We start from the raw sequence: 23,752 nt of genomic DNA, 5'->3' as shown, positions 1-23,752 counted from the left end.
ACGCCACTGCCTTTTAACAATACCAGCCACAGGATTTAATAAAGGTTAGGTTCCACATGGCCAGGTATTTTTTTAATGTAAATATAAATGTAAATGTAGTATACTTGTAAAGCGCACAGCTGCCCCAGCAACGGGGCGTCCCGGCGCTGTATAACTCTGGGGAACCCGTCCTGGCTTTCCCTGTGGGATGGTCCCTTGCTGGGAGTCCCCAAGGTGGAGTCAGGCATCCCCGGAATTGGTGGGGCCGTTGTGGAGATTAGGCAAGCTAATGCCCAGAGTTGCCGAGTGGAACCCCTGATTAGAGTAAGCACCGAAGCGAGAATTATCGAGTCCGCTGACCAAGGTCCACGACCCTGCCGCGTCGGGAATTGAACCCTGGTCCCAGGCTGACTTCTGCTCTCGGGCCTGCCGCCTCTAACCAGTGAGCCACACTACTCCACCAGTGAGCCACACTAATTCACATTCTGACCCTTCCACTCTCACATCACTATATAGCCCACACCTCACAAAGTGCTCCCACGTATTCGTTTGTCGTAGCACGCTCGTCCCGCAGTGGGGCGGGAAGAACCCGATGATGAAGCATACCACCAAGGGACCTTTTGGTGGGTGAGGGTTATTTTAAGAAACCCAGTGCTTCCCATAAATTAGTATCCTGAAAGGATAGTGAGAACAAACCTACAGGCAGACTTTCTTTGGTTATGTATATTTAGACAGGAGGTTGAGTCCACAGTAAACCTGACCTCTTCCTCCCCTTCTTTGTTTGTTTAGTAAAATACAATTACATCCCACAAGAGCAGTATTGGCTCTACCCGGCCGCACATGCGTTGTTTCCATAGTAAAAATACAATTGCACTCAACCTTCTACTTCTCAGAAACCATAAATTCACATAAACAAATATACGTAAAATGGGAGTGCTTAGGAAGTCCAACCATTTTTTTTATTTAAATTAACTTAATACAATGTCAGTCCAAATTCTTATTCCAATCTTGCAACTTCTTCTTTCAGGTCCGGTCAATGCACAATAATTGTTTGTTGAAGCCAAGTGAGTATTACTCTAAATTGGGCTTGATGTAGTGATCATTCAACTCCAATATTCTTCCCATAGATTTCAATATAATGCAGGAGCCAATGCATGATATTTCAAAGCAAACTTTTTCTTTATTATTTTCAAAATTCAATGGCAGCCCAGCCAATGCATTGCATCCCTAACAGGGACTTCATCAGGGCTGTAAACAAATAATACATATATGTATACACATACATACAACATCAAAATTGATATAAAAGCCAGCATGTGTAAATTTAAATTCACATAAAAACATACAATGGCTCACACTACCCACATAAAACATGAGTTGACACATATATTACAACAAAATGTTAAAACACCATTGGTGACCCTTTGCTGTTAGGAACTTATCCATTGAAACACCACACATCGCTTGTAACACTACATATTGACAATTGACAAAGATTTCAAGCACATATGATCATCCATCTTTAATACTTCCTTGTCGGAAAACTATGACCAAAGCAACCTTTGTTTCCTAGATAGTTAATATAAGGCATTCTATCCAAACATTACAAAATGGACAAAAGTAGTCAAACTATTAAGGTCCAATGTCAGAACCAAAAAGAGTTATCAGCTAACAACTCTCCCCAAAGTTTATTTAAGGCACCTAACAATTTATTTTCTTATTACTCACATTAGAAAAGTTATTGTTCTTCTCTCTTTTAGTAGCACTTTGCTGGCTTGAGATATCACGTACAAATGCAGGCGTAGAGTGAATGCATACCAGTGGGACCTGATGAGACCAGAAAACTGTATGTTCCAGCATAAGTTCCTATTTATATCTCATTCTAACATAGAGTACACATACCTCCAATCCAATATTGTGCTAAACTAAGGCACAGAAGTTTTGCAAATATTCTCTAACTATAAAACCTACTCAATTAGCAATGAGTATACTAATCTACACGGGTATGTTACAAAGATACCCTATTTGTGAAAGCCTTAATATATTAACAACAAGTATATTATTCCACAATAACATTAGCGATCGAATCTGGGTGCGACCCTGTCCGATACCTCTAAATTGAGGGATTTTCCGCCCTGTAGCATAGTTATTATTGGTGATAGGGGTATTCCTGGAGCCCGGGTGGCGGTGGGGCTGGGGGATAGACCGTCCTCCGGTACTTTATTGGGCGGTGTGCGGCTTGGCGGCCTGGATGGTTCGGCTGAACTTGTTACCAGGGGGCATAAGAAGCTTCTTATGTCTCTGTTTCCTGGGGAGACGTTGGCCCCGGGACGGGGAGGTAAGTTGACTGGGTTATAGCACCTCCCATCTTGCCCTGCTTGCGACGATGATGAGATCAATGTCAGCGCTGGGAATGCAGTTGGTAAACCTGGGGACGTTGGCGTTGCTCCGGTAGCACCAGGTGATCCCGAGAGTCCCCCCTCCGAAAGCCCAGGCCCGGGGTAGAAACCCCCCGCTCCCAGGGGGTAGAAAAGTTTTGCCTTCCGTCTCCTGGCTGATCTGTGGGGGCGAGGCTTTTCCTGTGCCTGCAGTAAGGTAGAGTTTCTAGTCCTCATTGTTTTTCCCTGTTTTCACTGTTGTTTTTTCCTGGTACGAAGTGTTCGCTGTGATGGTGTGGTAAGGGTTAGAGGGGTGGTGTATGGGCAGCCGTGAGCAGCGTGTTCTCCAATAAAAGGGGGGTCGCCGTGTAGAGCGGGTAAAGTTCCCCCTGCCGCTGTTACTTGACCCGCTGAGAAGCTGAAAAGCTGCCTGCTATCCCTGTCCCGTTAGGGCTGGCCAGGTGCTGGAGATCTGGCTTTGCGTGCACTCCCCCCCTGGCCCACGGCTGAGGCTTGCTGTCTTGCTAACTTGCTGTCTTGCGGCCTTGGTGTAGGCTCAATGGTGCCCAAGTCCACTTGCCCTCCGGCTCCTGCACCAGCACCTGTTCCTCGCTCCCCCCGGAGGTGGGCCGGCTCTCGGTTCTTCAGTTCGCTGACCTTGTTGCTTTTGGCTCCTTGTCGGCGAGGTGCTCGGAGGGCCAGCAAGGGTAGCTGAGGCGGTGTTGTGGCGGTATTGTTAATGCAGCGCTCGGGGCTCAGGGTGCAGCGCTCACACCTGCCAGTGGCGCATCAGCGGGGGGCAGTGAGGAGACCAAGGTGACTGCCCCACCTTTGGCGGTGGCGGTGTTGTTATCACAGCGCTTATGGCAACTTGTGGCAGTGCTGACACCGCCTACAGCACCTTGCTCCTTGCTTCTGCTCCTGTCCCGAGGCACGCGGGGGCGATGAGTGGTGGCGATGGTGGTGGCGATGCTGCTGACTCGGCGCTTGGGGGGTGCGCACACCTGCTCTCACGCCCGCCCGCCTGCCCCCTGCACCCTGCTCCTACCCCGCTCGTGGATTACCGTGTCTCCGAGCCGGCACGTAGGTCCAGTCACGGTCGCAGTCGGGCTAACAGCCGCGGTCGGACCAGCAGGCAGATTGAGGCGGATTAAGACCGGCTGCTGCCTCGTGCCCCTCGTGCCCTCGTGCTCCGGCAAGTCCGTGGGTCCGTGATCCGTAGTTCCATGCTCCTTGACTCCTTGACGAGCGCGGTGGGTAGGAGCGGCAGCCTCAGCGTCCGTCTCACTTCGGTAAAGATAGCGTTCTGGCGTTTCTGTCGCGACTCGTGAGCTCCCTCCAGTGGCTTGTTGGGGAAAACCAACAATAGATCCAATACTTCCAATATTGCTGTATCCTGAATATGTCTCACTGGGGAAGTGGGATATTCTCAATTGCAGCAATCTCCTGAAACTCCGCGCAAACTTTCCGGGTCTAGAAAAGATAAACACAACTGATATTGAGAGTGTGTCTTTTCTTACCTCAGGACCAAGTGAGATCAATGAGACAACAGAGCTAATCTTCACCAATCTGCCCATGGCAGAGGCCCTGAAAGGAAACAACAAGCAATTGGAAAACTGGGCATAAAAATCATGACCCAGCCTGAAATAAAATATCTACGATCTTGAAAATTAATGACCTTGTCATGTATTCCTATAGGTTCTGAATCGATCCCCCTATTCCTGACCCTATTCTGGTTAAACTAACTATCAAGTTAACTAACAGTCAGCCCATGAGGCAAGAAAAGCCCCCATGATGCAGATACCGTTATCTGACGCAGTCACACTACGGCACAGGAACGTGTTATCTGATTAGGTCATAACGCTTGAGATCTAATTAGACAAGCGACATTCCTCCAGCCCCTGATAAGGCATACAACGTTCTCATAACAAATCAAACCTATGACAACCTGGAAAATCCGTGCGGCCATTGTTTTGATTTCACAGAGAACTTCAGTAAAAGAATGTGCTAACGAGCAAGTCGTATGACATCTTTATTGACGTATCTATGTCCATCCTTACGTCAATCTCGGCACCTTTAAGGTATAAATATTGCCGATCTTGCCCTATGCAAACACACGCGTGGTGACGAGACGGAGCAGCCATACTTGCCGAAGCCCAGAAGCAGAGCAGACCCCGCTGGCAGCAGCCCCGCCTTCCTGACGCGCTGAGAGACGCGCTGCTATCTCTTGCCGAGAGACCCAGCACCGGCGCTTTCGGGCAGCCCTCGCAGGCAGCCTGGAATATCGAGACCAGAGAAAGAGATACCATTCCTCATTCATCCTAACTTCCAGGTACAGAACTGAATAACCCCTCACAGAGAATTCTTTAGTTATTCACTTGGCAAAAACAAACTTAACTTAAACTGTAACTTTCTATTCCCGCCCACGCATTAGACTTAGGTCAGGTACACGGGGTAGGCGTATTTAGAAACACCAGTTGAGTACGTTTAGTCAAATGTATATGTGTATGTAAATATATTTTAATCATTTTAAAACATCATATGGCTCAGAAACCATATCAATGTTTTTACAGTATTATTTTATACTATTACTTTTAATGTATGCACTTTACTTAACTATAAGTATTGCAATAATATCGATCAATTTCTCTTGTACGAGAAAAGAGACTGATCAATAAATAACACCTTTTTATTGAACACGCCCGTCTCTTCCTTTTCTCTACAATCTGATGAGACTAAGAATGCACGTACTGACTGAGTAAAATAATTGCCTTGTGCTCACACGACTCTGGAGATACACTCTTGATTAGGGGAGAGCAAAGTTGTCATGTTCTATGGTTGTCAGAAACTAAATCCCTTCTTGTCTAATCAGGGGAGTTAATTCTTTCCTGAACATTCGAGAAAGTTTCTAGCGAACTCTGAGCTACGCTGGCAAACCCAAAACTTAAGTCTAGTATCGACAGTAGTAGACCTAGTTAACGTCTGGCCTAGGCCTTTACTGCTGTAGGTATTATTCCAATGCGCAGAGCCTATTGGGAAGATAGGAACTACACTACATGGCGCCCAACGCGTTTGGAAAGGGTGATAAAACTAACGTAAGACATTTAGAGTAACTCAGTCGTGCTTTCTCACTCAGACCCCTTTTCCCAAATACTCCAAAGACGTCTGGAGTGGGTGAAAGGTAATATCCTCCAAGAACTCCTATGTAAGGTTCTTGGTTTAGTCAACGTTGAAGGATACACTGTTCCAAAATATTGTGCATCTAATCTTTGTTCCATAAGAAACCTGATCTGCAAACAAACAAAATAACCATCCTGACAGTAAAATGTCAGAAAGGGATGAAGAAAGAGAGGCAGTTAGATTAGCAGCTGAAATAGCAGCAGCAGATACTGCACTAAAGGATGCAGACGCGGATATAATACTCATTCCGGTCAGCAAAAGGAAATCTATAACCTTAAAACTTATAGAAAATGGACTGACACCTAGAGGTGGCACAGTCATATTCGTAATTGAGGCACACGAATATCGGCAGACAGAGGTATACTATACATGGATACATTTTCCAGCAGCAAATGCTGTAACAAAGTACTTCCACTATTACAAAATAGAGGTTCCACCCGACATTTACACTCCTTTCGAGGAGGTGGAAGTACCACTCAAATTCCAAGAGCATTTGCTCTTATTTGATGGCGCCCTAATACATAATAATCACATCACCAGGCTCGGTCCTTTAGGTAGACCAGGAGCAACGTGGCCGGTCTTAGCCGGATACACACCACACCCAGACATCGAAGGAATGTCTACTGGAGAGCTGTTAATACAGCTAAAACAATTACTAAAAATTCATAGACAATTAGTCCAGTATGTAATGCGGACTTCAACAATTCAGCCAGCGATTAAACTTCCACAGCTGACCCCTCACCAGGGGAACACAAATAAAATCACACCACAGAACATCCAATCCTGCCTAGGTAAAGTTCCGGCTAAACGGGAACAGATACCATTCTGGTTGGCACAGAAAATCACCCAAATAGAGGCGGTGTTTCCTGACACCACCCCGCTAGAAAAACACAGGATTCTGACTATATGTCTCCCAATGGGAATCGCACCACACATAGAGGACTGTGATACTTGGGGTACAGTCTTTGCTTCAATCTACACAAAAACGCACGGTGTTCCATCCATTTCGGTAATACCAGATGTGCTAAAACAAATTCAAGATGAATACGGTCCAGAACCAGCTTTAACTCTTGGTATGAAATTACTGAAAGACTTCAAGCAGGTCTCGGCTATATTATTAGCCAATATAAAAGGTGAAGCAGCAAACGTGGCGATCCGCCAGAGGTTAAAAGAGACAGATATAGCAGACCAACCAGCTGAAATTGCCAGAATCATAGAAAAATCTTATTAAGAACTAGGTAGAGATAGTTTAGGTGGAATACCAGTAAAACCGCAACTGACTGAAAGTCCAGAAAAAATATTTTGTAATAATAATTCACCAAAAAAGAACTGGGATGGAAACAAACAATCCAATCCAAAAGAAAAGAAATTCCAGTCCCGAGGAAGGTCTCCTAGGCGAAGGGAGAAATCTCCGAACCAGAGACACAGGTCACCCCAGAGTGACCCCTCTGGGAAAAGATATAACCTTAGAAATAGGGATAATATTAAAAAACCTGAAAGATATCAAGACATTGATACACGTCCCTCTCAATCTTTTCAGACTTCCTCGCAGAAATCGGAAAGAAGAGGACGATCAGAACAAAGAGAAGAGCACGCCAAGTCCAAAGACAAGGAACCTGCAATTTCCAAAAAAGAAGGTAGCCAGTATCAAGGTAGTTAACAATGCCGAGAATACTGAGGACACAACTGAAAAACGGAGAGTGGGCTCAGACAATGCTAGACAGCGCAGCAGAAGTGAGCATAGCTCGCAAAGTCCTTATGAATCATCTGGAGACAGTGGACACGAATGAATATCTTCAAGTGGAAACTGCAGACACCAGAGTTAGCAAACCCCACAAGATATACGAGATAACATTACGTATAGAGGGAGATAAGACTAGGAAAATAAGGGGACTATTTTGGGATTACCTCTCCAAGGGCTATGACATCCTTCTAGCTGAAAAAGACTGGCCACCAGAGTTTGTCAGGGAGTGCCCTCATGGCGAAGAAGTAATTATGCCTGCCTTCTCGAATCAAATCCCGATTCATAAAAAATACACACTTGCTAGAAAGTGGGCAGTGGCCTTAGCACCTGCTTTATATAAAAATCATGTAGGATGGGATGAGGATTCTCCTCCTCACAAAATCCAGTTAAAATCACAACCTACTGCACAAAGGCAGTACCCAATTAAGCAAGAAGCTAAAAAACAGGTAAATGAAATACTAGATCAGCTAGAATACCAGGGGGTGATTGAAACTTGCACCTCACAAATGAACAATCCTTTGTTTCCGGTCTCCAAACCAGACAATTCATATCGTCTAGTTTTGGATTACCGACACCTTAACACATGTTGCAAAACCTTTGCAGTGCAAAACTCACACAGTGCTGCACTAATGAATAACATAGTGTGCAAAAAATACAAAACAACCTTGGACATCTCCAATGGATTCTTTTGTCAAAACATAGCACCAGAGAGCAGATATTTAACTGCATTCTCAGTAAATGGCACTCAAAAGCAATTTTGTCGGTTAGCCCAGGGGTACAAGAACAGCCCGGGGGTATTCTCAGCGAGAGTAACAGAATTACTACAATTATATGATAATGAAGCATTATCTTATGTCGATGACATTTACTTAACAGATGATGACTTGGATACTCACTTGAAAAGAGTGAACACCATAATACTTGGGTTCGCAGCAGAGGGTTACAAATTCAACTTTAAAAAGTCCAGAATTGCCCATCTGACAGTCCTGTTCTTAGGATATGAGTTATCAAGTGAAGGTAAAAGCCTGGCAGACAATTTCCTAGAGAAATGTGCCGTAATCCAAGCTCCTAAAACACTAAAAAACCTACAGTCAATTCTAGGCTTCCTAAATTTCGGAAGAACATACATTGCAAATTACGCAGAAAGGGTCAAACCCCTTTATGATCTAATTAAACCAGACTTTAAAAGATCCAATTGGACTCAAACACACACAGAAATTTTGAGATCCTTACAAACAGACATGCTAATTAAAACAAAATTAGAAACACGTGATAACACACGCAATCTTGTGATTCGAGTCATCCCAGGGAGATGCGGATTCACATACCTGACCTCCAATGAGGGAGAAAAGGTACCAATTGCATTCAAATCACACTTGTACACTAAGGCTGAAATGAAATTTAGCCCAACGGAAAAAATTCTTACAGCAACACAGACAGCTATAGCAAAAGAACGAGCCCTGGCACAAGGTAAACGAATAGTAATCGTGACACCAATACCAGCCTTAGAGGCGGTAACAAAGGCAAGCATTCCAAATGCTAAAGCACTCCATCCGAGATGGATACAATGGGCTAACTCTCTTGCTGCAACAGACGTGGTGTACGAATTTGATCCTTACTTAAAAACACAAGAATTTCTCCAATATGAATTTGAATGTCCTCCGCCAACCGAAATTCTGCCTCTAGATCACTACGGCTGTATAATATATACAGACGGATCAGCACAACCCGCAGTAGGGGGTAAACAAGCTTACAGTGCTGCGTGCGCGATTGTTAAAGGTCGTTGGCACGAAGGGAAATTTAAACCAACCCTTACTAAAACACAATCCCTAGGAGATTGTACAGCTCAGCGAGCTGAACTACTAGCATTCAAGATGGCGCTTGAAAATACCGATCGAGAATTCCCCACACTCATAGTGTGTGATTCGTATTATTGCGTTCAGTCTTACAATGAATACTTGCAGATCTGGCTTCAGAACGGTTTCAAGGATGCGAAAGGTGGCACAATCAAGCATAAAATGCTATGGGAACAAGTAGTTCTTCTGCAAAAAGAACTACCAAAGACTCACGTGATACATACGCTGAGTCATCAACGTGATGGCGTTCACGTTGCAGGGAATTCATTGGCTGATGAGGCCGCGAAGGCAGCTGTGCAAACGGCTTCCGTAGCTGCCGTCACCCGGTCAAAAACAAAAATAGACAGCGAAATATTACAAGCTGTCAGCGCTTCAGAAAAGGATTCGATAGAACCACTCCCTAAAGGCTTTCCAGTAAAATACTCATACATAACTGATGCAAACAATGTTCCTTTTGCTCGAATCCCTGGAGTGGGGGATAGGGCAATTCCAAACATGAAACATAGGTTAGGACTAATGATAGCGGCACACGAAGGGCTTGCTTCTATTCATGCTGGCGTCTCAGCCACAGTATCATTATTAAAACAGAGATACTGGTGGCCACAAATGAGAAGACAAACGAGGAACTATGTTCTAGCATGTGAAATATGTCAAAAAATGAAAGTATCAACGGTGAGACGTCCAGCTCAGACGCCCCTTCTAATCTCGGATAAACCATTAGCCTGTGTTTATCTAGACCACTGCGGTCCCTTACAGAGGGATGGTAACTATAAATATATCTTGGTCGCAGTGGATTCATGCACGAGATTCATATGGACGTGGCCCCAGCCAACGGCTGACGCCAGAACTGTTATAAAAGATTTGCGAGTCTTTATCGGCACATACGCAATTGGCATGCTGCATTCGGACAATGGTCCTGCTTTTAGCTCTCGGGCTTATAAGGAGGCCATGGTCAGCATGGGCGTGCAATTGCGGTACTCTTGTCCATTTCACCCTGAGGGGAACGGAATTGTTGAAAGAAAAAACCGTGACATAAAGCAATCTATAACGGCAAAGATATTAGGTTCGGGAGCTGGGTGGGTCAAACATCTAATAAGTGTCCAACGTAGTCTAAATAACTTGCCAAGAAATTCTCTGAAGGGATTCAGTCCGTACGAATTATTATTTGGAACTAGAATGATTATCTCTGACCTCGACAGTCAGACTTCAGTGGTTAAAGAAAAAAGCTTTGATGTCAAAGACCGTTTGGCTATTTTGCAGGACTTAAACAAAACAAGAAAAGACCTGAGCAACATACAGTTGAAACAACAGCCAACAACCACTGAAGAATCACCACCTGTCCCAGCAAGACCTGTCTGGATTCCAAAAGTCGGGGATCTAGTCAGGGAGAAGATCGCGGTAAAGAAGGAATTTGGGCCTTCTTACAGAAAAGCAGTTCCTGTCTTGTCTGTCAACGGGACAAGATCAGTTGTACTACCGCCACTTGCTGGTAAAAAGGAGAACCGAGTTGTATCCATCGACCTGGTAAAACCACAACATGTGGCCGATAACAAACAGTAGGCCAAGTGGACTCTCAATAAGTAGCAGAACACCAAGGTTTGCTACCAGTACAGAGGTCCTAACAAAGAGGCTCATCACATTCGAAACGCCTACAGAAGAACAACAAGGACTATACAACGATGCAATAGAACTCAGACCTCTGAAAACCCAAATAAAAACATTTAGCAGAGACACACCAATCTATAATGAAGTACCAAGTGAAAATGCAAGAAACAAAATTCCTGAAGCAATTGGAACAATTGACAGAACTGCATCCGGCTACTTCATCAACTTCGATGATTCCTCTGAAAGCCTCAGTGAATCAAAGACACAGCCATCATCAAAATCCTTTAAAGACAAAGCTAAGGAACTTTTGAACCAACTGAAAGAAACATATCTGATTTCTCCATGGATTGAATTTTGGGTGGGTTTTGGTGCATTTATCCTCATAGTTTGGCTCATCATGGTATTAACTTTGGGACGCTTCATTGAGGGAAAATATGCTAAAATGGACACAGCAAGTCAGAACATCAACTTGGTCCTCAAACCACACACATCTTCACACGTCGAGAAAAGAGAACTTTCTTCAGCCAACTTCACAGCCAATCCTATACCTGGTGGGGTAGCCTGGGACAACACTGACTATGAAATTTATGGTCCGGTCGAGATCCTGAAATATCCACACCAAATCAAGATCTCCTTGAGTGACTTTGCAAAACCAAACTCATTTGCTGATGATTGGGACTTCGAAAGCATTAATAACATGATGTCTGACTTAGTAATGTCTGCTAAATTTACAAAACATGATTATTTGCAAGGTTCTACAAATTATGATAGTATGTATTGCTATAACCACTATGGTAACCATTTTTTACATAAATCTGCACAACCTAGAAATGTTTTAAATTATAATCAATGGGAACATTGTGCAACACCTCCAAAAGGGAGCTCAAGAACTGTTTACGACAAATATTCATATTTTTCAGGTTTTAACACAAGTAATGCTGAAACATTTTATTATAAATTGTCAAACAAGACAGGGATGAAAACCATGATAACCAACACAAAGTTGATATATTCAGATTCATTCTTCGAAGAAAAGAATACTTTAGGATTTAATTATTGGGACAAAACTGTTGATTTGAAAAGTGTTTGGGGTACAAAAGAATGGCAAGTACAGGGTTTAGAAGCTTTGTTTAGAGCTTGCATGATCCCAGAACAAATGATATTTTTAAATGACACTGTTCAACAAACCACCTGTCTTGGCCTAGCCAAAATCAAAGATTTAAATAAACCGTCTATTCCAAAGCCAACAATGTTTAGCAATAGCTCTGATACAGATGAAGAGATAGACGTAAACCATATATTAAACCAAAACAGAACACATCCTAATTGGAAACAATGGTTGATCTGGCCCACAGATACAAATAACTGTCAAGACAGATTCCTGAATAAAACACAGGGGTTCAAAATGACCAGGCCAGACCCTAGATATCCCCAAAGACATCACCCAGGGATAATAACAACCTACAGTGTGGGCAAATTATGCCTTCAGTGGCTACAAACTTCCACACTGCCTGAAATTAAGCAACACCTAACTTTACTTACTGATGGTGCTGACTTGCGTGATTTCATAATGGGACCACGCAAACAGCGTCAAAAGCGTTTCATAGCAGCCTCTGTATATGCAGCATACAATGAGGCCTGGAAGGTTAATCAAATTGAAACAGCAGAGAGAATACGGGAAATTGACCGTATTAATTTGGAAAAATCACTTTCTGTAGTGGACAATGGGTTAATGACTCTGTCCTCCAGAATTTTTTCTTTGGACAGCATTGTGTCGTCAGCAATCGATATATTATCGCAAGACTTACTGTTATTACAACATGGTCAGTCACAATTGCGTTCTATTGTACAGCTTGGCTGGACGTTACAAAATCTGCGTTCAGGCTATGTGCCTTGGCGTTTAATCAACACAACGTCACTATTCCAAATCTTTAACCTTACTGATAGACAAATCGGTATGGCGCAAAAGGGTGCTGATTATACAATCTTGAGCATTGAAAACCTAGAAAGATTACCAATGACAATGTCAGAACGACCTGTCAGTGAATGGATAATCCACGGAATCATAAATATTCCAATCTCAACCTTCAGGTTTCAATACTGCCAAAAATATATACAGGCTGGCATGTACGAGAAATTGGGAAAGGGGTACCTTAAAACAACTTGGAACCTGCCCTATTCGCATGCATGTGTCAGTAATAAAGGACAGAAAGTGTTTCTTAGTGGCAACAATTGTGCTATGTCACTAAGCGACACGCTTCTGTGTAACGGAATTAGTTTGCATGGAGCCTGTGAAGGGAATTCATACAACCTTTCATGTCACCAGCAAGGCGCACCTGCAACCGAAATAGAACCATTCTTTCAAAGACTCTATAATGGGAGTTACATTCTTATTGTAGACCGCAAATGTTGTAGTCTTATGCCCGGGACTCCTTATCTAGTCACTACGACTGCGAAGGTCAAGTGCTGTGGACGTTCTTTGTTCCCCAGCTCCTTTCCAGACAGGGAGGCAAGGGCATGGCCCAGTTTGAAAATTACTTCTATTCGAATAGATACTTTAAGCAGAATGAAAACAGTGCTTCTTCAGACGCCTACAAGGCTCACGTCATCAAAAGAAACGTATGATCTACAAGTCGCAAGGACGACTGCAGAGATACATACATTATTATCGACTAATTCCCCCGTACATTTCGCGGAAATCCTGAGCGAAATCTTAAATATTTCTGATACCACTGGGGTCTCAAAGGTATTTAAGACAGTATTTTCGATGGCATTAACACCATTCAAAGCCATACTGGGTATTTTTCCAGATTTCGTCCATTCGATTTTTGGCGGACTTCCCCTGATCCTGGGACTAATTGCAGGAATCCTATTCTTAGTCCTTATTTTTCATTATGGCAACCCATGTCACAGATCAAACTCTCGCGACAATGGAAGATACAATCCTAGCCATTGGATACCGGGACCGGATATCAAAAATCCTGGGACTATCCCGGCTTAGAGACCTGAACATGACTTGGTTTCTATCATTTCGACCAATGTGGCAAAGATGTGTTTTACCTGTATTGAGATGTCTGCTATGCGGAGAAGAATGCGTGTTAGACACCTGTCTGACGCTACAATCGGATGCACCAGTGGATGCAGATACATTGTTGGTTCCTACCAAGGTTCACGCTTTGTGCTGCCCTCAAAGGCTGCCAATCCTGATGACGGCATTCGTGGAGTCTTCACCACTACGATTGAAGAGTAGTGAAGTTCAAGATGAAAGCAGCATTAATCAGGTACGACCTTCTGTCAGCAATGCGAATCAGAATGTCAATGGAGACAATCATGCGCACGAATGCATGGTTACACCTATTTCCGACTTAGTGGAACTTTCCCATGAAGCTGTTGACAGTTTTTTCGAAAGCCTTAATGATATGATGTTCTCTCCAGAACAGAAATAGAGACTTTTGAGCAAGCTCGCACACGGCGTTCCCTGAATTCGGCCTTCAACTTTGAAAATAAAGTCACATGAACAATTTTTCCCACCAGTTTACGGACAACAATTTTTTAGCAGCCCCAAATTATTTTTTACAAAATTTTCGGGACACTTATCTTCTGCTTAAAGTAAGAAACTATTCCTAGAGAACTAAGATTTCTATTTTTAGATACTTTATAAACTTTAGTTGCCCGATGGTATGTTCACAAATATTTTATTATGTGATGAAATGGTCTCGACCTTTCTTTCTGTATAGCCATATTAAGAGCCATTTCATGTGTATTTCTCATATACCAAATAAGCAATAATGTCTACAAATGCGTGTTTACTTTAGCGTTTAATTCATAGCTTAAGTGCATACAATATATATGACTGCAATTTTTCAGTATATTTGAAAATTTCAAAATGCATTTATGTATTTTGGGGTGGTGAGGTATACACTATACTCTATAGTATGTTGTACTATGTTATACTATGCATAGATTAGTAAATATGACCATAGTTAGCGTGGAGTGGGTGTCATGTATTCCTATAGGTTCTGAATCGATCCCCCTATTCCTGACCCTATTCTGGTTAAACTAACTATCAAGTTAACTAACAGTCAGCCCATGAGGCAAGAAAAGCCCCCATGATGCAGATACCGTTATCTGACGCAGTCACACTACGGCACAGGAACGTGTTATCTGATTAGGTCATAACGCTTGAGATCTAATTAGACAAGCGACATTCCTCCAGTCCCTGATAAGGCATACGATGTTCTCATAACAAATCAAACCTATGACAACCTGGAAAATCCGTGCGGCCATTGTTTTGATTTCACAGAGAACTTCAGTAAAAGAATGTGCTAACGAGCAAGTCGTATGACATCTTTATTGACGTATCTATGTCCATCCTTACGTCAATCTCGGCACCTTTAAGGTATAAATATTGCCGATCTTGCCCTATGCAAACACACGCGTGGTGACGAGACGGAGCAGCCATACTTGCCGAAGCCCAGAAGCAGAGCAGACCCCGCTGGCAGCAGCCCCGCCTTCCTGACGCGCTGAGAGACGCGCTGCTATCTCTTGCCGAGAGACCCAGCACCGGCGCTTTCGGGCAGCCCTCGCAGGCAGCCTGGAATATCGAGACCAGAGAAAGAGATACCATTCCTCATTCATCCTAACTTCCAGGTACAGAACTGAATAACCCCTCACAGAGAATTCTTTAGTTATTCACTTGGCAAAAACAAACTTAACTTAAACTGTAACTTTCTATTCCCGCCCACGCATTAGACTTAGGTCAGGTACACGGGGTAGGCGTATTTAGAAACACCAGTTGAGTACGTTTAGTCAAATGTATATGTGTATGTAAATATATTTTAATCATTTTAAAACATCATATGGCTCAGAAACCATATCAATGTTTTTACAGTATTATTTTATACTATTGCTTTTAATGTATGCACTTTACTTAACTATAAGTATTGCAATAATATCGATCCATTTCTCTTGTACGAGAAAAGAGACTGATCAATAAATAACACCTTTTTATTGAACACGCCCGTCTCTTCCTTTTCTCTACAATCTGATGAGACTAAGAATGCACGTACTGACTGAGTAAAATAATTGCCTTGTGCTCACACGACTCTGGAGATACACTCTTGATTAGGGGAGAGCAAAGTTGTCATGTTCTATGGTTGTCAGAAACTAAATCCCTTCTTGTCTAATCAGGGGAGTTAATTCTTTCCTGAACATTCGAGAAAGTTTCTAGCGAACTCTGAGCTACGCTGGCAAACCCAAAACTTAAGTCTAGTATCGACAGTAGTAGACCTAGTTAACGTCTGGCCTAGGCCTTTACTGCTGTAGGTATTATTCCAATGCGCAGAGCCTATTGGGAAGATAGGAACTACACTACAACCTAAAGGAACTGCAAGGCCCCCAAGAACAGAATAACCAGAAAAAGCCATTTATGAATGACTTGATCCACTAAGTACCACCAGCTGAGTCCATCCTCCATGGTACCAAAGCGGCCCAAAAATAAATATTACTAACAATAGCTTAATTAAAATAACAACATGTTTGGGAGGGGGCATCCCCTCTTGCTCGATTAGAGGGAACATCAGCAAGGACTGGTCTTGGCTCCCACGGACCTTAAATCCCAGCCCCTAATACCAGCTCCCCTGTAAGCAAGGAGACCGTGTTATCTAAGGTTCAGCACCTTCCGAAAAACGGCTTGACCAAGTACAGAAATCCTATGGTCAACATTCAAAGATTAAATATCAAGACCTGGAACGTCGCAGGGATTTCAAAGCTCGTGCAAAACCCATTGACATTGGCATTTCTTGAACGTGCCCTCCTAATTTGCACTCAAGAAACATGGGCAAATAAACCTATACCAATAAGAGGTTACGCGGAATATTGTAAGCCAGCTATCAACAGCAATATATTCGGAAGACCTTCAGGCGGGATTTCTATATACATCAAGTACTCTCTGAAAATACACAGAAATAAAAACACCATCAAATATGTTTCTACGGGTACCCTGAAAGGCCTCTCCACGGTCAACGGCCCACTCTCAATCCTTTTAATTAACGTTTACTATAATTCCCATGGGCCGGGTGCCAAGGACAAGCTGACTCAGCTACTAAATCAGATAGAAACTCTGCTTTTACAGTTCACATCTATGGAATCTATTATCCTTGGGGATTTCAACACACACAATATAGGGGACACTGCAACACAAAGTAACCACTCCAGGCCCACAGGAATTTTTAATGCCCTTATGCAGACTTATAATATGACAACAGCACAATCTCTGTTTTTAAGGATCAAGCCAGGGGCACTCTTTGCTCCCACATACAATAATCAAACGACAATAGACTACATTTAATTAAGTAAGAGAATACAAAAACTCATGGTAAACTATACAGTGCACCCACGAAGTGAAAGTGATCATGCCGCCTTATTGATTCAGTTACACCTTACAGCAGATATACGTTACATTCTACGTTGCATTGGGACACCCAACAGGGAAGAACTGCATAAACCATTAAGATTAATCAAAAAGGGGCCAGCGCCAATTAACAAGTTCGATAATTGGGAAAAAACGTGGCAGGCTGGCAATTTGACGCAAACATCAGGGGAGTTATGGATGAATGGGGTCAGTTTGTCAACAAATTAGCCTCACTGCTTCGGAGATACACAATACACAGAACCCCCTAGATGCATCACACACTCTAGGATTCGTCCCAGCAATCAAGGAGAGTGCCAAACAAGTAAATGCCAAATTGAGGGCTTATCAGAAAACTGGATCAGCATCCGCCAAAAGGCTACTTAAAGAAGCTGCAAAAAGCCATTCGAAGCAGGTCTGGGCCGCAAAATGTGAATGCATAGAGGCGCAATGGCTGAAGATCTTCGATTTTCTGAGACCATGCTAATCCCAAGAGTTCTGGCGATACTTAAATAATTTAATCCAAGGAGCCACCAACAGAGAGTATTCACTTGATGCAGGTACCAGGGCCGCTCACGTGAAAACATTGTATAAAGAGGATCAAAGTACAACTTCTCTAAATAATTCCCTCAGTGCGAGGGAAGAAGCAGACAGTACTATAGTCGTACTGAAAACGTTGGATGACCGAGCTCCTCCAGGTAAAACCTTAGTTCGCACAATATTAAAAAAAGATTTGCCACAATGAGGCATCGGGTCCTAACGGCCTGCATGGCTCCCTTTTCAGGGCAGACACAGACTTCTGGACGGATAATCTGACCCAGCTATATGCCGAATGCAGGATTTTGGGTGACGTTACAGACTCCTGGAGAGGGTCATTGTTGCACCCAATATGTAAGAAAGGGCCAAAATCTGACCCAAAAAACTACTGTATGATTGCCCTACTGGACATCGAGGGCAAGGCCTACGCAAGCACCCTTCTGGCGGAACTATCAGATTGGGCCAGCACTGAAGGCCTTCTGCCCTTTTTTCAAACAGGGTTCAGACCTGGGGCATCAACGGTTGATAACATAATCGCCCTCTCAGGTTTCAGGTTTTAAAGTCTTTATTTCGATTTTTACATCATAAAAGACAACTAAAAGAATATAATAAAATACAGTTCTGAGTTTAAGAACATCATAATTACATAGTACAAATCATCATTAAGAAAGAATTAAACAATGTAATAAAGACCACATATACAAAAACTCATTAAAGAATTAAAAAATTAAACAAAACAAAAAATCAAGATGCCTGTAGCTGTTTTTCTCTAATAACCCATGCCCACCCCAGGAATTTAGCAACACCTACAACCACTGTCTCAGAGGTGGTGGTACGTAGTGCCCACAGCGACTCAACACTCCCTCGTACTTTGAGAAGGAGGCAGATGGGTCTAACCATTTGTTTCTTGGTGCATAATAGGCAGGGCATGCAAATAGAAAATGACCAACACTCTCCTTATGGTCGATACACCAAGGACAACGGTCATTAGAAAGGGCGGACCATTTCATAGTGAAAGACCTTAAAGGCAAGGACCCGACTCGAAAATGATGATACCGTTTTTTGTCTAATGTCTTGGTTATAAGGTCCCAATAGTTCTCAAGGAAAGGGTCTAATTTGTGGGACAGGAATCTACCAGTTAAACTGGTGGCATCTGAACTAGTAACAGACTCCTGTCGAACACAGGCCCAGTATAATGCTTTGTAGTCTTGCTTGGAGGGAAAGGTAGTAGACTGCGGAGAGACCCACAGCTGATTACAGCCCATGTCTTCTAAAATTGTTTTGACTTCACGCAACCAGGGTATGTTATCGGACCCCCAAGACGATCTCACTTTCTCTAATTCCCTAGCAAAGAGGCTTAAGTCTGGTGATGTCCACATGCGTCTCCACAGGGCTACTAACCGATATTGGGCCATCTCGTTGATTGGTGCACAACCCATATCCAAACAAAGTGGTTTTGTCGGAGTGGATTGGAGAAGTCCAACCAACTTTCGCAAAAATTTATTTTGAGCCCTAACCACAGATGATAAGTCCATAAACCCCCAGAGATCCGCCCCGTACAAAATTGCGGAGCTGATCTTAGTTTCATAGATCCTGAGGGCGGGTTTAACCCGTTTGGTTAGGGACCTTTTTTGCTCCTGCAGAAGAGAGCCAGTAAGACGTGCAAATCTTAGGTAAAGTGTGTCAACCTGTAGTTTCCAGCTGAGGCGGTGGTCCAAGGTTACTCCTAGATAGGTCATGACCTCTACTTGTCTAGACTTACTCCGTTCATGCTCACATAACTTTTAATTGGGCGACTTTTAGTTAGGACCATGAATTTGGTCTTGCTAACATTGATTTTCAAGTCGTTAACCAAGCAGAACTCCTCAAATCTATTTAATGCAGTTTGCAGGCCACTACGGGTCTTTGAGAGGAGCAGGGTGTCATCTGCAAAGATGAGCATGGGGAACTTACTCCCACCCAGTGAGGGGGCATCAGTGGGGGTATCGGCAAAGAACTTCACCACTTGGTCGATAAACAACAGAAAGAGCGTGGGTGCCAATACACACCCCTGGCAGATGCCTCGGGTTACGGGGAAGCAGTCCGTCACCTGCCCTTGACCTCCCCACCTTACCCTAGCGAAGTTGCCCTCATGTAATCTTACTACCAGGTCAAGCAATTCCGACGGCAGTCCCAGGTTTTTTAGGACAGCCCACAGTTTAATCCTAGGCACAAGGTCGAAGGCCGACTTCAGATCTACAAAGGCGGCATAGATGGATCCGCCGCCCAGCAGCACCACCTTCCAGTATATCAGAGTAAATCTGAATACTTGATCGATGGTGCTGGTGCCTGATCTGAAGCCGGCCTGCATAGGAGAAAGAATGCTTTCCATCTCCATCCAGCCCTGGACTCTAGCTAGGACCATCCTAGCGATGATTTTTTGAAGGGAGTCTATTAAGCTTATGGGGCGATAATTGCCCGGGACCGAACGGTCCCCTTTCTTAAAGATGGGAAGGATTTCCGCCCCCTTCCAGGAAGCTGGGATCCGTGCCCCCTTTGAGATAGCATTCGCTACTGATGTTATGTAAGGGACCCAGAGTTGGAGATTGATTTTAAATAAGTCAGCCGGGATGGAATCCATCCCTGGCGCTTTTCCACGCTGGACCAAGCGGATTGCAGACTCAGTTTCTAGGGGCGTAAACATTAACACTTGGTTATGAGTGGGGAGGGAAGTTTCCCACGTGGCTTGTCCGGTACTAGATTCTAAGTCAGGATCCAAAAACTGGCTGGAATAGAATTCAACCCATTCTTCCACAGACACATGGTTAGCAGGGATTTGTGAATCGGGGTTTCTACCCCCACTTCACTAGTTCCCAAAATTTGACCTGATTGGAGGAACTGCAAGCCTCTAAGAGGTCTAGCCAGTGACGTTCGTCCCACTCTTTTTTCGCCTCCCACTGAACTTTTTTGTACCTTAGACGTGCCTCTTTTATGTCACTAGTGATCCTAGATTTAACAGCTATGATTAAGTCGCTATGCGCGACCCTGCAATTTTTATTATACAATTTTTCTTGACAACCCTGTGCCCTCACCTTGCCTCGTGTTAATGGGAGGGTTAGGAGGGCCTTAAGTTTGCCAAAGCACTGTTCGTGTAGGTCACAGATCCGATCTAAGGCAGCCACAGCAGGCGATACTTTCAAAATTTCACTCAGAGTTGATGATACTACCTCTGTTATGCCATCTAGGAGGGAGGGATTCTCTACAACCCTTGACCATTTAAGCCTTCTTCTGTCATTGGTCAGAATGCCATCACCCGTTATATATACAGCAGAGGTAAGCCTGCCGGGGAAACCAGGAAGTCTTAGACTAAGTGACAGAGGGTTATGATCATTTTCGGGGCGAACCATGACTTCCATGTCGTCCAGAAATGACCAATATTCTATTTTTAAGAGAATATAATCTATTCTGCTTTTACTAACTGTTGGACTTGGGCCTTAGGGCAGGTTCACCCCTAACCTTTTTGCTTTTATTTTTGACCCTGTGTAGTGATTTTTGGGTCTCTGCGCACTTTTTCCCTGTGTCCCAGAGTAAAGTGCGTGCGTGTAGTATGGCTGGCCTGCCCTCCCATAGGAATGCATGGGGAATGTGTGTGTCCATGTTAGTTCCTGATGCGTTGGGAGTGCATGCTCGAGTTTAGTATGTATGAACTCGTGAGAATGAATGCTGCGCAATGGTATGTGCGGATTGTATGTGTCTAGAAGGGAAGTGCTACTTCTGGACATTGATGTATGTGTGCAGTGAGGGTGCTGGAGCGTGATTGGCTGGAGCTGGCTGGCATGCCAGGCTCCAGGAAGTCTGGATGGGTCTGCCCGGTGGTGAGTGGGAGATCAGCATGAGTGATGTGTGGGAGGAGTGCACCTGGGTCCTGGATGGGCTGGGTTTTTCCCCACACAATGCTGGCTCCGCCCCCCTGTGGTTTGTCTAATGACCCAAGCCTCCCCAGTGAATGAAAGGGGTGGTTGGGCCATCAAGGGTACTCCCAAGCCAGCTGCAACTGGTTTCCCCCCACCCTGCACCCTGAAACAAAGGATTTCACAGTATAAGAAGGGGCTGTGTCTCCTTACAATTTGTTCTCTGTTCTTCCAGGATCCTTGCCAGAGGGGGCTGTTGCTGCTGCTGGGCCAGAGGACCGCCACTTGGCCTGTCTCCCTGCCTGGAGACCCAGTGTGCTGGCTCTGGGCCCAGCCTTGCCCCCTGCCTGCCTCCAGACCTTGCTGGAGCTTTACTTTTACCCCTAGCGCTGAAGAGCGCTTCCTTCATGCTGCCTAGCGCTGGGAGCGCTTTATCTTTACTGCCTAGCGCTTGGAAGCGCTTATTTGCCTGCTAGCGCTGTGGAGCGCTCTATTTTGGTTATAGCGCTAGGAGCGCTTTATTTTCACCCAGCTCTGACTTCTGGCGCCTCGGAGTGCCGTAATTGACATAGCGCGCAGAGCGCTGTTATTTTCCTGCCAAGCGGCTGCCACGCCGCATTTGCCCATTTTTATTAATTGAAGCCGGTGCCCACCCGACATTGCCCCGTTGTATTTAATTATTTACAAGCCGGTGCCCACCCGGCATTGGCCACCCGTGATCACCGTCGCAGCCCAGGAGCATCGAGAACCGTTGCCGGGTCGCTGCCTAGTGCGACCCGGAAGTCCCGCCTCCGTATCCCCAGGGCCGCGCTGCCATTGGCGGCCCCAGGGGAAGTCAGGCAGAGTGCAGCAGGACAAGGCCAGGCGGAGAAGAAGTAAAGCAGCCGGCCGTGTCCCCGAGGCTCCCCGAGTGGAGAGAGGAGCCCCGCGCTGCGAGAAGAGGAGCCGCCCCGTCAGCGAGACACCCGGTGAGTGCGGGGCGGGTTCTCCTGATCCTTCGAGCGGCCCCAGTTGGCAGAGGGCCGCTCCAACGTCTGCCGCATTTCTTTGTGGGAGCCAAGAGGCTCCGTGGGCACCACTTCCTTTCGAGTCCCCCGTGAGGGACTCCAACGTGCCTGCCATTGTGTCCGAGCCCCGAGAGGCTCACAGGTGATGGTGTGCGAGTCCCGAGAGACTCGAGGGGCCAGTTCCGTTTTTAATAAGTCCGAGAGGCTCCCAGCCAGCCCGTATTTTTAATTAGGAGCCCCGAGGCTCCTGGGGGGCAACTTGTGTTTTGCGAGCCCAGAGAAGGCTCAAGGGGACACAGCCAGTTAGTCGATCAGAGCCCCGTGGCTCCCACGCTGTGTTCCCTCACCTGTGTTCTTGAGCCCACGAGGCTCCAACGTTTGCCTAGCTGTGATTCACAACTGTCCAGCACTTAGTGGACAGTTGCTACGTTTAGGCTTTGTGTGCTGTGCTGCCTGCGCAGCTTCCCTGACATTGAGACTCAGGGCATTCCAGTCCTTTCGAGGCCAGTTGGCCTGGGGGACATTTCTAGTATTGTGCTACGTGCACCCTGCGCAATTTATGATTTACTGCTTATATGATTTCTGCGCAAATGTTCTACCTGCACCTCTAAATGTGTTTTAATGTTTCATGTGCAATTGTTTGTTATTACCTTTGCTAAAAGTGACCTGCTTAGGTGATTCTTTATGTTTTATTCCCCTTTGCTAAAAGTGACCTGCTTAGAGGAATGTTTGTTGTTACCTTTGCTAAAAGTGACCTGCTTAGGTAATTGTTTATGTTTTATTCCCCTTTGCTAAAAGTGACCTGCTTAGAGGAATGTTTGTTGTTACCTTTGCTAAAAGTGACCTGCTTAGGTAATTGTTTATGTTTTATCCCCTTTGCTAAAAGTGACCTGCTTAGAGGATTGTTTATGTTATTACCTTTGCTAAAAGTGACCTGCTTAGGTGATTCCTTATGCTTTTATTTCCCTTTGCTAAAAGTGACCTTCTTAGAGGAATGTTGATGTTTTATTGCCTTTGCTAAATGTGACTTGCTTAGGTGATTATCTTAGGTTTCCTTCCCTTTGCTAAATGTGACTTGCTTAGGTGATGGTTTTCCTTCTTTAGGTCCTGATGATAAGGTCCTAGTTCCCTGCGTGATTTCCCTACAGTGTTTAGTGTGGCGTAGGA

The sequence above is a fragment of the Lissotriton helveticus genome, chromosome 11 (assembly GCF_964261635.1).
Source record: "Lissotriton helveticus chromosome 11, aLisHel1.1, whole genome shotgun sequence".
Taxonomy (NCBI): Eukaryota; Metazoa; Chordata; class Amphibia; order Caudata; family Salamandridae; genus Lissotriton; species Lissotriton helveticus.
The sequence above is the reverse complement of the archived record's forward strand: the minus strand, read 5'-3'. Positions refer to the sequence as shown.